The 12,662-nt window shown below is 32.9% G+C and overlaps 1 protein-coding gene across 4 annotated transcripts in view; it reads left to right on the forward strand.

Annotated features, from left to right (window-relative positions):
- The window catches only part of LOC124369808 (homeotic protein antennapedia-like), a 273,221-nt gene that overhangs the window by 114,593 nt on the left and 145,966 nt on the right, over positions 1 to 12,662 (forward strand). For 2 of the 4 annotated variants that reach the window (XM_046827915.1, XM_046827916.1), the window contains exon 2: positions 7,718 to 7,756. The exons of the other annotated variants lie outside the window; for them this stretch is intronic. The gene's annotated coding sequence lies outside the window, so the exon portion shown is untranslated. The remainder of the gene's footprint in view (positions 1 to 7,717; positions 7,757 to 12,662) is intronic. 4 annotated transcript variants of the gene reach the window in all.

Consider the following 12,662-nt stretch of genomic DNA (forward strand, 5'->3'; position numbering starts at 1 on the left):
GACGTCTATTAGCAAAGGACATGAAATAAACATCGGCCAGGGTCGGTACAAGTGCACTAACAATAGCCAGATATAATTGTCAGGGAGTATACATATGCAAGACATCAGTGAATACATCACTGTCAGCTGAAGTCTGCGAGCACTGCATCATTGCGGCTGTCATGTCTGTCCGTCTGTCCGTCTGTCTGTCGGTCTGTCGGTCTGTTTGTCTGTGTTCTTACTGTTGACTCGGCAAACAAACGAAGAATCTATCAGTGATCCTATTATGTCCGTGATAAAGTTGTGCCACTGGGTATTGCGATCGCAGGTTCCACCCGACAAAGATATCATTCATCGGATTTCACCTGAAATCATAAACTGTACACAAATATGAACTAAACACAGATCATATCTTTATAGTACTTTCATTAGTTAACTACTGCACTTGGCTTAAAAAGCGGAAAGCTCTTAAATACTAAGTGCGATGATTTTTATAGTTAGCAAGTTTTCACAGAATGTATTTCCACTTTTAAAATATTACAACAGTTCAGTTTGAATATAAATTGTTAAATTTTAAAATGTAATTCTACTAGACTTCATCGTCTACTACGTTCTACGTTGATAGCTCAATTACATAATAATTTAATTAGTAAATTACTATTTGTATCCAACGAACAGTTATGAGAAGAAGGTTAAGGTGGAATTAAGAGCTCTGTAGCTATTGATTATATTTTAGTTTGATGGGTTTATGACATATTTCAATGAGACCAAAAACTGAACCCACATTTTATAAGTCAACGAAATTGTAGACTAACAGAAAACATATTTTTTACACGCTCGCTGTCATTATTCTGCGTTTAGTTATTACTTTTCATTTTGTACATGTTGTGACACGATAACCAGTAGAAGAAACTGTTGTTGATTATAATACTTGCTTTCATTGTTAATATTGTGCTCATGACATTAAAAAGGAGTATATTGACGTTATCACCAGTCTTTAGATGTGATGACGTAGTGTTGCAAGCAAGGCTGAGGTACGTGGAATGTGGAGTATATGGAAAGGAATTGAGACAAAAACGAGCCAGGAACGGAATACAAAGATTGGACCTTGAGTAGAAACTCACTAGGGTTAGCCTACTGCTGCTGTTCATAGGCATTAGTAATTCCTTTGGTATATTACACATGTTTCTGTTACTACATGGTTGTAGTACTTACTGGGTGTAGAGTTGCTAGGAATGAAGAGAAGCTCTATTCTAATTTTGTGGAAGTATAATTACTTTTTATAAGTATTACGTTTTCCCATTTGTAATTAAATTAAATTCCCCCTCTTGGGCATTGAGTAGGACTAAAGATGACTTTGTTGTCCAGAAGAGATGAAGTTTATTTTACAAACAGTTTGCCATTAGAGACAAATACGAACAGTAACTTAGAAAATCTTGACTATTTGTAAATATTACATTTAATTCCATTCGGGCTAGAATGTAAATTTAAATTTGGAATATTATGGTAGATTTCGTTTCAGATTGTTAATTCGTATACATTTGTTACCTTTTGTTATATCGGTTGCCAGGAAATCAGTGAACACATAAAATCAACTATACTATAAAAGTACACTATAAACACACGTGGTAGTGGTGGTAGTGTACACGTAACAGCAGCTAGAGGGAAGATGTCCTACCACAAGCAGAGTAAGCTTTAATTCCAGTGATAATATATTACCAGTTACATGTATAGATACATTCTACATAGATACTACGACCATCACTCAAGTGATGTGGAGTAGTGTTGAGATTCCCCTCACCACAACTACGCTGGACTACTACAAGATAACCGAATGGTGGCAGATATAAAGTACTCATGAATGACTACATTAACTATTGTATATATAAAATTACAACATTAACTTGTAAATATAAAAATTATTGGTCAACACTCACCAAAGTTAGCCTTGTGTAGACCAAGTTATTAAACACCGTGGAGCGGAAATAAAAACGCCTGACTAATGTAGGTCACAGAATAACTGGAGTGTGCACGATTATACACCAAAACTGACGCAAGCCAAACCAAAACTGAGGGAAAGGTGCGACAGGTGACAGGGGAGGGACGGGAAGGTCATGTGAAGGACAAATGAAACACCCCTGAGACAATGTTTATTACGGCGGAGCAGTCGGTGGGTCGGCTGAAGGTCAGCTCACCCACGCACTGTGCGTGTGACGTGCGTAGCTCGCCGTGCGGCCGTGTGGCCGTGCGACGGTGTGCGGTGGTGCTGGCGTACGTGAGTGGCGTGCAAACTCCCCGTCCGCTAATAACGCTAACAATGGCTGGGAGCTGCAACACAAATGACAACATGGACAGTTAAAGGTAAAAACGATAATGGGCGGTGCAGAAGCCCCTCATCACAAAATTCCAACCTGAAAACTCTAAATCAGGTAATCAATTTTCTTTATATGTACAAAGGTACCAGTTTGTACCAGTTGTATAACAAAAACATAAACACACTAAATTGGATATTAAATATAAACCCCTTTAGGCATGTACCCTACACTGAAATCTTTTTCTCCGTCCGTTTATCTATCGAGTGTAAGTTTTTTCTTTTATACCGCAATCATTAAGATTTAGAATACAAAAGAACGTAAATTTAGCATTTATACTTCAGTGTAAAAATTAAATTTGAAAGAAAATGGAAAGAAGTGAAATTACTGCAAAGAAAGGCTGTACTGTTGGCCGTCTAGATCTTAGTCCAATAAGTAACCTGTTAAACCTCAAACATTATTATGCCGTTATTTTTGATCACAGAATTATGGGATATGGCTCCCTTGAAAAATATCGTTAGAGCGCATCCAAACGCTTTTTTAGTTTCCTGTTTTTTTTTTCTTTTTTAGATAAAAAATAAATTCTAAACTTGTTTGCACTTTTTTGCTTAGATACTCAAAAAGTATACACAAAAAAGAAAACTTAAAAGCATTTGGATTCATATCTTACGATAGCGTCCACTATTCTACTATCCTAAGATCACTAAGATTTTATATCTCAAGTATAAAACTGTTTTTATGGGGTAAAACTCAAGATTGTTTCACTTTAAGGTCTTTGCATCTTTTGTCACTGTAGCCAGTTAATTTGAAACCAAATTATTACAAAATGACTATACGTATAAACATACACAAAGCACATTTGTACTTGTACATAATTTTGCTTTAAATTATAAAAAATACGATTCCAAGATAGCGAAATCTTATATAGTACAAGTGAATGTAACATGATTTTTTTTCCAAATTCGAGGAAGAGATCAGAATGCAGATCTCCAATCGTAGATTTACTGATTTTTCATATAGTTGAATCATTAAAAAAAAATCATTTCATGAGCAAGCTATTTTACTATGTGCGGGCAGTATAATAATTAGAATTTGGAAAGTCTATTTCGTGTAGCAATAATTGATTATTTGAGTTTATGCTTATTTCGCTCAATTTCTCCAAAATTAAAATAGCGTATAAACATATTTTCCAGTTTCTTCTATGCGACATTTAAGGCGTGAGACTGTGAAAGATATTCCTTTTTTATGGCTGAGATAGATTAACTGAAAATAGAAAACAAGAATGGGTTTTAAGGTTGGTAAGACGCGTTCGTACGCAGCAGTTATAACTTTAACTCCCTCTGCACAAAGATTATAAATAAATACACCTCGATAAGATTAATATGTCAATATACAAATATAATAGGTACAGTACTTTAAAATTAATAAACATCAATAATGGTAGTAACTGAAAAGCAGTGTCATCATCAGTACCAGCTTTAAAGGCAAAAATATCAAACTGGCAAAAATGAGCTTGGACTTATTAAAACGATCCAGTAAAAACAGTTGGTGTCTCTTTACAAAAAGTCCATTTTAACAGTACCACTCAGGTATCTCAAAAGCGACAGGACAGTTTAAATGGGGGCGGTATATATTTTTAGTGTAAATGTTAAAATATATTTCAGCATTATTTCATTGAAATATTTAAGTTGGCCACCATATTGAAAATTTCAGCTATATTTTTTAACCATATTGAAAATTTCAGCTATATTTTTTAATCTCTAAATTCGAATTTGTTATTAGCTCCAAAAAGTAGGTGAAGTCCTTTAAAATTTCCTGTAAATGTAGTCCATTCTTTTTGAAAGCATGGTGAAACAGTTCACATAGACACCCTGTATATCAACCCGCATTGTCACAATGCTAGAGTTATCATTGTTACTACTTACCATTAATACCGGATATCGTCATAGATACAGTGACGGAAGGTATTCATGGCGTTAACTACACAATACGCAGTAGTGAGTGCGTATAAAACATGATATGAGCAACAACTACGAGTAGGGTATAAAATGTTCCCTCCTATTAAATATTTGATGAGAAAATAAAGTTGAATCATTAATTAGTACTACTTGCATATGTAGATGGATTGGTTTTCACAAATAAAAAAAGTCATAGTTTTCCTTTAGGTCGGGTTTGAAAAAGCACTAAACTTACCACTAACACTACATGTAAAATGTAATCCTAATTTTTTCCATTACAGACAAGTAAATAGCCCTGTATAGGGTAAAAGCTTAATACAACCAACATTTACGGTTCATGGCAACTGAAGATACGTAATAAAATTTGGCACACTTTTTTGACTGAAATCGTTAGTGCAAAACTCATCTGGTACACGTCGTCTACATCAGTAAAGTAGTTTTGTAAATAAGTAAATTGGTCCGGAGCTCAACCTTTGATTTTGTGGTAACTCATCCAATCTTTCACAGGCAAATGGCCTTTGGTAAGGTAGGGGTTAAGCTTTCATTAAAGTGGTCTTGGTCAATTAAAGTGAGTCTATCAATTTGCAACTTTTTCAAAATCATCCAGAACAATTTTGGCCTCTTAGAATTAATTCTACCGAGGTGGCAGGACCTTCAGTAAATTTGCTCTCAATATAATGAACTGTGGTTGCGTCTTCACAAAACCTTGTAGTGCGGGGGGACCGGGATGTGGAAGCGCACGGGACCACCAGGGATGACGGCAGGAGGCAGGCATGCCCCGCCGCGCCTCGCAAGGCAACGCTTACACCCACCAGCTGGGTTCCTTAGTTTACAGACCGGTAAACACTAATGTTTGTGCATATCTGTGTTTACCGGGCTGTCCAGTTCTGTCAACATCTAGACACGTTGTTATTCATCCCACCCTATCTATATACTGCGGTACAAGCATCGCGCTACCTCGCTCGCACGCGTTCGTTCGCAGAAACAAGAAAACCGGTAGCGTTTTCCTCCACACCCTCTTGCAGGTAAATGTTCTAAACCTTGTCATTTGATTAGAGAAATATAAATGTTTACTTAGCATAGCTAATATGTTTCTTATACACTAAACGATACAAGATAGTATTAATAAAAATTATAAAGAAAATGCAAACATAATTAGAATACCTATATAAAAATGTAAAATACCCTGATGGAGGTTAAAATGTCTGATGGTGCTAAATTGGATTTATATTTTCTATTCGGGGTAAAAATTATGTTTTACAAATTACGCTTGTTACCTGAATAAATGGTATAACCCTTATTTTTTTAGATTTATATTGGTTTACTTTTTCATTTATTCATTTTTTAGAGTTGAATGAACTTTATTTTATATGACTGTATCACTAAAAATTTATAATAAAAACGTATTGTACATGAATTTTAAGGACAAATTTAGTTTCATATTTTTACAACAAGGTGTTATTTTAAATCGATTTCAACAAAACATTAGCTACACCTTTTTATCAATAAGATCTTTTATTAGAAACACTTAGTACGCTTAGCTTACTAATTTAAAATTGTGGTTGTTAGTATTTTAAAAATACAATAACTAAAAACGTAAAAATTTTACAAAATTATTGCGATATGGCTGCTTTAGTATATTCAAAAGTAGGTTTATATATATATATATATATATATCCTACTTAATTTTGGAGATTGAAACTGGACAAAAATAAGTAATTTGGAATAGATTTACAGGATCAGCCAATAATACTAAAATGTAGAAAAACATGACCTGTAATTTAATTATAAGTTTTTTTTATTTATAAGGATAATGACTGTTATTGTAATTTCATTTGCTCTTTAACTCTAGAGATAACAAATTATTCTGTTTCAATTTATTTTTATTGTAATATGTTGGTTTACAACTGTTATGTGCTACATGAATTACAAACAAGTATATATATATATATATATATATATATATATATATATATATATATATATATATTCTATATAAGCTAATAGTCTACATACAAATTTATTTTTAAGGGGTTCTTCAAAACACCTATAATCCCTTTACGTATAGGTTAGTTTATGCTAATGGGTAGGACTGATATCATACATTCCCTCAATATATTCAAATCCAAATAAAATGAACTTATTCATGAATAATTATGAAATTAATCAAATAAGAAGTTTTAGTTATGTTGTGTTGTAGTTATGTTTTTACGTAACTAAAAAAATTAAACTTATTCATGAATAATTATGATATTAATCAAGTTAAGAATTTTCAGTTATATTCCAAACTGTGTAGAGTACTGGTATAGTGGTTCTTTTAAAAAAGTATGTAATGTAAAAATAAACATGTAATGTTTATTCTGCAATGTTATTCTCGTGAAAAGCGCAATCAAACGTCAAAGTCGATAAGATATTGTTATAACAATAAATAAGTAATAGTTATAGTGTAATAGTTAAGTATGAGTAAATAGATATAATACACATTTAATCCCTATTGTAGAAACACATGTATGGACAATATTCACCGTTAATTTGCTACTTCTGAATTTCTACTGGCTAATTTACATTCTTAAAACACACCGAGACTAAAGACTTGGGGTCTAAATTAAGCAATTAATTCCGGCGTGCCCGGGTGTTCCGGGTGTGTGCTTGCCGGAAGTTCCTCAGTTGGCTATAGTTTTGTTAAAGAATCGCATTGAACATTTTTAATGCGCACTTCTGTTGAATAAATTTAAATATCAGAGTGTCGTAAGCGCAGTTAACGTATCTGGTAGTAGTTAATTAGTGCCTAATTAATTATGGGAGTTAAAAGTCAATTACAGTGATGAATTGCAACAGTTATCCTACTGAGATTATAATTTGCTACGCATCCCAATTAAATTTTTAATCAGAGGTTAAGCAGATAGTTTTTATTCTTTTTAATTAAGATTAATTTATTCTCGGAAACCAACGAAAATTACGGGTTATTATCTTGATTCGATTCATTAGTGTACTGGATTCTTATTTGCTGCGATATTTCTACGCCAATAAATCATAATAAACAAGTATTTGTTAAATCCTCATGCGCTTTTCTCACCAATCAAGTGTTGTGTTATCGTAATTTAAGAACGTAACAGTTATTAATTGTTCACTTCTGAATACCTAGGAATGCATAAAAGTGTTTTATGAATTGACTTTTTTATTTATTTTTTTTTCTCAAAATTAACAAAAAGGGTTTTTATGCATGAAGTAGGAAACTATAGTAGTATACTTCTGTTGTTAGTTTTAGGTACGTCTGTAAAATAACACAATTTATACTTAATGGGCGATTAGTAAATGTTGAAATACACATCGCTATATCATATATTGCGTGTGTATTATATAATGTTTTAGGAAGAACCAACATTCAAAAATAATTAATATAATTCAATTATTTTTAAATTTGTTTTAAGATCTATTTTTCAATGAAAACTTTTTCTTTGTTTTCAGGTAATGTGCAGACACTTGTTAGACTGCCCAAAGTTATTTGTAAGTAAGTTATATATCGATAAGAAGTCTAGTATATTATAATACACAATGATATACTAGAATACTACATATTCTAGCAATAAGCATATTTATATTCTGTGAGGAAACACACACACAAACACACACACACACACACACACACACACACACACACACACACACACACACACACACACACACACACACACACACAGTGATATAAAATATTATTTTATTTACACAAATTCATTATAGTTTTAAATTGTCTAAAATCAAAAAAGTTTTTAAGTCTATTATATAGTTTAATCTATATTAAGTAAAACAGTTAATTTAATCTAGTTAATGATAGTGTACAATGATATAACGTTTCCAAAACGATGTGAATAAATACTAACCAGATTTTGCTACATTAAACAACCTGATACATTTCTTTCTAGCTAAAGAAGGTAGTTTTCCGTGTTTTTAAATAAACCTTAATTAATGTATAGATCAAAAACTACCAGAAATATACGAAAATACCTGATTTATTTTTATTTATAATATTTAAACCAATTAGTTTATTACTTATGATTAAAAATAACTTGTGATGCAACCATTACGCATGAAATAATTTTAAAAACTACTATCCAGGTTTTTCATAGTTATTATTATGTTTACATCTTTTTATTCTATAATTTTTTATAATCAGATAACAATGTAATTATAAAGCAAACGTTTGAAAATATTGATTTTTTTGTTAAAACGTTTTTAAATCATGTATTTTGTTTTTTGTCATTGCGGACCCACAAATGTTCTACCAAATATAAATGCTGTAGTGTTCTCAGTAATATAATACTGTATATTCGTACTAATGCTGTGTACGTAATAAACGAGTGTTATTTAAAACAAAGTGAAATAGTGTCATTGTCTTATGTGACAAAATTCGGACCCAATTATTGGTGAAAATAATCGATCGGACTAAAAGCAGAACTTACCTCTTTAAGGCCTCGGGAACGAGTGATCCTCCACCCTCGCCCGAAAAGAGGGTTGTCGGGCAAGTCAAGTGGTCGGGCGCGAGCGGTGTTTAGGCAAGAGACGACTACTTGAAGTCGCAAAGCACCCATTCCTCAACCCAAATGGCCCGTTTAGCGGCAAAAACATCAGTGATTGCCGTAAATCAGGGCTAGTTTGTTTGGTTGGCAGGTTGCAGCCGGTCCCTGAAAAAATCTGTCAACATAAAAAATCTGTTAATACAAACTTATCCGATACATCTAAAGCGGCGAGGCCGTAAGAAACCGTTAGACGTGTAATATATCAGTTGCCGTTTAGCCGGTCCATATTAAAAGTCCAATTAAGAACACCTATGCACAAACAATTGTTCGATATATCTAATAAATTGCTAGCTTCTTGTTATTAGACAAGATCGATATGTAAAAATCTCTCTCATCCAAAATTAACAGTTTTCGTTATTTCACTGATACAGCTTTCTGATTTGCATCGTTATTCAGAGCAAGTACTTTTATATGTTTATTTTAATTTACACCTATCGTTTACGCTCTTCTTAACGTAGAATTGCAACAATTAAATTTAGTTTTAGCGTCATATTTTATATACTAATTACCTACTTGTGTTCGTATAATATATCAACTATTTAATTCGACGTTTTATTTCTATAATTGAAACACTTTTAGTACTAGGGCTCGTACTATGATTCTTATACATGTGCTTGTATGTCTTCCGAATATACCTTGCAAAATTAAGGGTATACACAGTTTTAGCAATTTGCATTATACATCTGTGTTTACACATAACGTTCTCCCATACCATATAATCTGTTGGATCTGATCTTGATATGTACTTGTATCTATTCCCTTAGTTACACTGTGGCAAACCGCTTCAAAGGATTTCTTTCGCCGTTATTAAAAAGATAACTTCGTCTGAGGAAACACTTTAATATGATATCTCCGTTTCATTTCACTGACCCGCTTCTAATAATGTGAATCTATTTGAATAATTTTTCCAATTTAAATTTCATCCTCTCCCACCGGTACAACCAGGTTTCAATCTAAAATCAACATGCAAATTACTCAATCCGCAACAACCCCCGGCGGGAGCGACTGTTTGATTTCCCGCCAAACAGACAGCTGTCGAGGATCGCAATGGAACAGCTGTAACAAGGTATCATTTGATATGCTAAACCGTAAAACCTAACCTCAATCCGGCTGTCGGCGGCCATCTTGAACCGTGGCTGACGCTACACAGCTACTCCCGGCTTACATTGACCAAACTAAACAAACTGAAACTCTTCAGTTCTCGCCGATCCTACCTAGCTGTGCCCGCCCAATCAGAGCTTGGTTTTAGTAGCTGTGTATTTTTGTGGGACGGGCCCCAGGATGGAGAGCTTCCTCACTGTACAAACTTACCGACGCTTAAATAGAGCTATTGACTTTATTTTGTGTATTAGCTTTCGTTAAATTTATTTAAAGTGCCCTGCCTATTTATTTGCGCTGAAGAAATTTGGCACCGGTAGAATGCGATAAATATAGCGCTAGTTAAGTTCATATAAATAACAAATGTCGCCAAAACAATTTCACCCATTGAAAAATTGTCGGTTTATCTAACTTGTAAAACTGATTGGGTTCATGCGCGAAATAATGTAAACACACGAATTTTTGCTTGATGATATTTAAACCTTATTCTCAAGTACCAATTGAGTTTTCCTAAATACTCGACCGCCATTTTTAAAATAGCCACAGTTATTTAGTTCTATGTTGTTGTTTTTTTGTTTTCTTAAGAACACCAAATTTGTTCATTAGAGTTAGTAAAGTTTTTAATTTTTCTTACTGCTCAGGGAAGTATCCAGATTTATTAGTAAGCAATACAGATACCCCAAAATATTTGAGATTTTCAAACTTTTAAATGGCGTCGAAAATACGTTCAGAATAATTGCGGTATGCAATAATGGAACAGTGAAGTAAAAGCTAGAGTATAGATTACTAGATTACTTCGGTTTACATTGAGGTCGCACTTAACGTAGAAGGTAGGGCACGTTTAGATTTTCACGCTGCCCCCTCCACGACCCCCGCTCCCCACCCACTAATAACAGGCTGCCTTATTGTTTCAAGATGCTATCAGGACTTCCTACACTTTACTAATCAGCGGGTACAGCAGAGACGGACAGATGTCGAGCTGATCTGATAGCTTGTCCTACACGCTAGTCCGCCACCCGCCACATGCTAGCTAGCTACACACTACACACTACAGTAACTTACTCTATCTAGGTGGCACGCCACTACACTCAACTACCACGCTGTCCCAGTTTTCCGACGAGCCTTCTACATTTTTAATTCGATTTTGTTGACAAGTTAAATGTCTCATTAAAACCATTTGCTTCGATTAAAAAAATGTCATTTTTCGAAGGATATAATACGCCATGTTAGACTATTCATGGAAAGAAGGTAAAATTACGAACAAGTTGAAAAAAGAAATAGGTTAATACTGCTAGATGATTTCTGCAAGAACATTAAGGTGATAATACGATTGTGTAAAATAATATAAGAACAAGGTCAAGTTTTCGTTAGCATAATGTTATATTAGGTTCTTTTTCTAAAAGGGTCAGATGTAGAGGATAAACTCCTTAAAAGTTTACAATAAAACGTAGTCCAGATTTCAAATTAAAAAATTACAATTTACCTATCTAATTTTAGTAGTATTGGGAAACAACTATTTGTTAGTTTCCAATCTAAATCTGGATTTTTGAAAGAATTGAGATCAAAACATTTGTTTGGAAGTATTTGTCCATAGCTTGAAATTGTAGTATATTAATGTTCAGTGAAGTAGCCAGATAGCTGAATACCAGATACCTTGAATACATTCAACTCTGAAGTTTTTTTAAATATGTAAAAACCAAAATTATTAGTGCTAGGACATTCAGAACCTGCTACTAAAAAAAATGTTATATAACTTCAAACACATAGTACGAAAAATCTAAACAGTTAGCATGTGGATTATAAAATTTGCCAAAATACAATCAAAATTTAAGAATTATGTTGTCCATAACCACAATCGATATAAAAGAGTGTGTTAATTTTTTTAGTAATAATTTAAGTGTTTTGTTTTTATTACAAATATTAGTACGAAATTCTTTACTAAAACCATTATTGTATTCGTGAAACGAGTAGATTTGTTCAATAAAACAAGAACAATGAGAACAATACCCATGTTCTAATAAAAACTTTCAGTGTACAATTCTTCTATTCTTTGATTTTAGAGGCAATCAATTTTAAAAATATTTCACAAAAATGTTTTGGGTTATAAAACCTCAATGCTTAATATTCAATCCATTTGCTGTTTGCGCTTCATTGAAGCTAGACTCCATTGTTAGTTAGAAGTGGACCGCCACTGTTGATAATTATATCTCAGAACAGATATACAACAATATATATTCTTTCAGTTAGGTCTAATAATTCATGATGTAAAGACTAAAGAGGTGGAATCTTGTGCCAGCTGAGTAATCTAATAAGAAAACGAGTTGCTCTAGTTTATTAAACAAGGTCAGTATTTTGTTGTTTCAACGTAAATTATTTTTTTTTATTACTGTTTGCATATGGAAATCATTATTTAATTATTCAGTGGATGTTTCGTGACATTGTTACTGAATTTCTATGGTCTATAACACAGGTAGTTATTGTTACGGACAATTTACAGAAGACTAATCATTCTTACAGTTTTCCACTTGTGGTATATACACTTTTATCAAGTTTATTTAATCTAATAAAGTAAAAACGTCACAGATAAAGTCGTACATACATTGAAAGTAAATATTAAATATATAAATACCTATATATTATTACGTTTAATTGTATATTTTCATTTAACCGTTATATAACTTATAAGTCCTACTTTTTCGCTTTTTCTTCATAAAACATACAAAAATACATTTTTGTAA

This window comes from Homalodisca vitripennis, chromosome X (assembly GCF_021130785.1).
Source record: "Homalodisca vitripennis isolate AUS2020 chromosome X, UT_GWSS_2.1, whole genome shotgun sequence".
NCBI classification, from domain to species: Eukaryota; Metazoa; Arthropoda; class Insecta; order Hemiptera; family Cicadellidae; genus Homalodisca; species Homalodisca vitripennis.